General features: G+C 20.2%; 1 protein-coding gene across 1 annotated transcript in view; it reads left to right on the top strand.

The window, feature by feature from the left end:
* The first annotated feature begins 1288 nt into the window (after positions 1 to 1288).
* Positions 1289 to 4441, top strand: part of LOC102680400 (glutathione S-transferase-like) — a 32022-nt gene continuing 28869 nt past the window's right edge. The window contains exon 1 of the mRNA XM_006619601.2: positions 1289 to 1380. The gene's annotated coding sequence lies outside the window, so the exon portion shown is untranslated. The remainder of the gene's footprint in view (positions 1381 to 4441) is intronic.

Below are 4441 nucleotides of genomic sequence, written 5' to 3'. Positions count from 1 at the left end.
AAAAAATTTATATATAATAAATTTATAAATTTAATATAATAAATTATATCTTAAATTTTTAAAATTCTAATTTTCTCTTTATATTTTTCATTAAAATCCTATCGAATTAACATTTTTTCTTTGTAAACAATCTCCGAAATGAATTAAAATTATTATGTTAGAATATATTATTTTAACGATCTCAAATTTTTTCGCATATTTATATTTTATAATATGTATAATATACATAAAACTATTAAATGAAAAAATATTATCGATAATCATATTCAAAATTTAAAGATTCAAATTCTTAAATATTTCTTTATATTACTATCAAAATCTCATATCTTTTTTTTTAAATTAGAAATAATTTTAATATAAAACATGAAAAGATAACTAATTTATTCGATCAAATTTTATCAAATGAAAAAATATTATCAATAACAATATTTTTTCGAAACGATAAATTTTTCTTTATACTTTTATCAAATCCATATTATTATATAATTGCAAAGTTTTATAAGCAATCTCAAGAATATTTGCTTAAAATTATTCTTCATATTAAAATACATTATTTTAACGATTTTTCGCAAATCTATCTTTTATACATGTATGATATGTAACATAAAACATTATCTAATAAAAAGACATAATCAAATTTAAAATTTAAGAATTCAAATTCCTATATTTTATTTCATTTTATTTCATTATTACTCTTTTAATACTACTATCATATATCCTAATTTTTAATTTAGGAATAATTTTTTAATATAAAATAAGAAAAGATAATTAACATATCTATTTGACAAAATGAAAGAATTTTTTCCAAAATTATAATATTCTTTTTTTTGGCCTTTATCAAATCCATACCATAATTGCAAAATCTTTCCTTATAATCAATCAAAATTAAGATAACCTTACAGATTTAAAAAATTCCGCTTAAAATTACCCCTTCGTAGAACACATTGCCGTCTCAAACTTTTCATATATTTAATCTTTCCTAGTCTTAACTACTTATAAAAGAAGAAAATATTCTTATTAAAGATATCGTGATAGTTTGTTTATTTGCATAAGAAAAAAAGATTTGTCGGAATGGAAGAAATGAACGACGAGGCGGAAGAGAGGGGTATCTCCCGAGTCGTGAAACAATTTTCGTTTCGAAAAGCTCGTTCGGGGTTGGAACGGATAACGGAGGGGGTAATGGTGGCATAAATATTCCGAGGTTGCGCATCGTGACCGACGTATCAGTTAGAAAGCCGAGGAAGGCGAGCAAGTGGTGGTAAAGGAACACGAGGAAGTCCGGATTCGCGTGCGAGCTCAGTGCGAATCGTGCTCTGCACGAGTGTTCGTCCAGTCTAATCAGAAGGGTAGTGAAACTTAACCGCACGAGGACACTGAGCGGTGAGTTTGAATCGAATCAACTTCCATGGAATAATCGATTCGTAATTAGATCGAATCGAGAGCTCGGAAGAATGGTGATATCTATGATGAGAAAATTTTTTACTTGGAGAGATTTTATAGATTTAGTTAGATTTTAATAGAAAAATTTATATATATAAAATATAGAATGGATGATCAAATTATTTTTGGTGAAATTGGCGAAATTTTTATTGTTATCGATAATATGGTTTTGAAGAAGCTTCCAGATGATGACGTATAATTTTTTTTTTTAAATGTGTTTTAATTAATTCCAAAAGTATTCAACTACATTAAATATTCGGTATATTTTATAGAAAATTATTATGTTGATAAAAAAAAAGAAAAATTAAATTAAATTTCTTAAATGTTAAATTTTGATATATATATGTTTATTTTATATATATATTATAGTATAATAAAAGCTTAATTATTAAAAAAAAAATAAAATTTATGATGAAGAATGATATGTTAAAATTTAAGTACGAAATATTCAGATTGAATATTTTTAAGATTATATATATATATTATGTCATTTCTAAAAATTTTCAAATTATATTTAGTCTCTTTCTTCATTAAATAAGAGAATGTTTGTTTTTGAATTTCATCTCGATATTTATTAATTGATAAATAAGGAGAATTATGGGCTTAAGAAAAATAAAAAAATAATCTTGAACATTAATTAGATAAAAAAATGTAGAAAATATCAAATATTATCGCTTTAAAGATTTTTTAATTGATCCATCCTATATAATTAATCAACTCTATAAAATTCATTATGGAATACAAAATTTATTGAGGATTTTTAATTCATAAAAAAATTTCATACATAAATTATCTTTTCTTAGTAGCATTTTTCTACTAAATCACTATAAATTTGTCTTAATTTTTATTCATACATTTTTGATGATTTTCCTTTTTTGATTTTTTTTTCTTTTTCGTTATTTGCTTTCTATCGTTTCGGAGATTCAAATGAAACTTGTTGCTTTAGGTCAATGAAGGATGAAGTTCGGAATAGAAAAGTGAAATAAAAGTTTTTATTTTTGATTGTATTTTATTTTCAAAAAAAACTTTGGAATATATCGATCGTATCTATTGTTGATTAACAGATACAACTAGAAAAAATAAAATATTTTGAAATTTGTTTTAACAAAAAAATATTAATTTAGAGAAATTTTTTTTCCTCGTAATATATATAATGATCTTGAAGATTATTAAAAAAATATTAATTATGTATATTATTCAATGTTATAAGAATTTTATTTATTTCAAAATCAATGAATTTTACTATTTTATCAATATAATATCATAATATTTAAAAATATAAAAATATATTAAAAATATTAATATAAAAATTAATATAAAATTAATATGTAAAATTATATGAAATAAAAAATTAAAAATTATATTATGCATTAAATATTAAATATTATAAGATTAAAATACTCGTCATATTTTATTGAAAATATATTTAATTCATCTATTCTTTATTATTTTTATCTTAATATTTTAGCATAGTAATAAGACAGTGCTTGTTAAGTATAATAATTTCATACAAAATAAATAGAGTTTCTCTTTCGTTCTTTCTTTCTTTGCCCATCTTTACTTTATGATGGCTTTTATATCCGTTATTCAAAATTTGCAGATTATTTTACATCTTTATATACATATTAATTTTATAATATTTTTCTACTATTATTTGTCCATTATATTCATTTTAAATCCCATAAAAATGTAAAATAAATCTGAACAATACAAAAAATTTTTTTCTTTTTCACAATTAATCACAATAAGATTTTTTAAATTAATTATTCTCTATATTACAATATTTTATCACATTCAAGAAATTTTTTTTTCTATATAAAATTTTTTTATCGTTATTTGATAAAAATTTAAACTATTAAAATAAAATTTGATATATGTATTTGAAAAATAAGTTTTCATATATTTTATAAATAATATGTATGCTATATATAATATGTATGCTATAATAAATGAATAATAAATAAATAAAATGTATAGTAATAATAAATTGTATAAAATAGAATTTTTTTAGAAATCTGAGATTTTAATTATGATTTAATTTCTAAATAAAAATAAAAAAATTTTGTTTAAAAATAATAAAAATATAAAAACGAAATTTTATTGTATAATAAAAATGAAATTGATTATTTCTTACCATTTTATATTTTATATATTTTGTTAATGAATATATTATAGTGCTAAAATTATTTTCTTAGGATAATTTTTTGTGTTTTCAATTGTAGCTCAATTTATTAAACTTATTAAAAAAGTAATAATAATAAAAAAAAATTTTTTTATTCAAAAATTATTTAAATGAATCAAAAAAAAGTTAAAAATCAATGATTTTTAAAAATTTTATATATATATTTTAAAAATAAATATATCTATTAAGATAATAAAAATATTATTTTATTATGAACTTGAGTTTTCAATCATTTAATTTCTTTAATTTATCAATAGGAATAAAAAAGAAATTTTTTTGTTTAATTAATTATTTAAATAATTAAAATTATTTAAATAAATGACAGAAAAACAGAAACGGAGATACGATATTTCGATTAATCATTTTCTAAAATTTTTTCTGAAACTGGATAAAGATAATTGGTCTTAACATTTCACGAATAATTCTTCTTTTAATATTCATGGTCAAAAAATTGAGAAGGAAAAAATCGAAATAGGTCGATGTGTGTAACGCCATATTTTTTATTCATGTATTCACTTCAAAGTTGTCTATGTACATCACCGACTTGATACGAGCAACCGGCTTTTCTTTCTTTTTATTTCTCTCGTATTTTTCTTTCTTTATTTTTTCCCTCTCTCACACTTTCACGGTCCTTTTCTTTGGCCTGAATATTTTTCACATAGTTTCACGAGCAATGATGAATTTCCACATTGTGAAATTAATGACACGGGGATAATAAAAATTTATAACTTATAATGGTTAACATTCTCGTCAAAAACCTATCCAAACTTGTAAAAAAATTTTATAATATAAATATATATTATATAAAAAATATAAAAT

Source organism: Apis dorsata, unplaced genomic scaffold (genome assembly GCF_000469605.1).
Source record: "Apis dorsata unplaced genomic scaffold, Apis dorsata 1.3 scaffold_427, whole genome shotgun sequence".
NCBI classification, from domain to species: domain Eukaryota; kingdom Metazoa; phylum Arthropoda; class Insecta; order Hymenoptera; family Apidae; genus Apis; species Apis dorsata.
The sequence above is the reverse complement of the archived record's forward strand: the minus strand, read 5'-3'. Positions and strand labels throughout refer to the sequence as shown.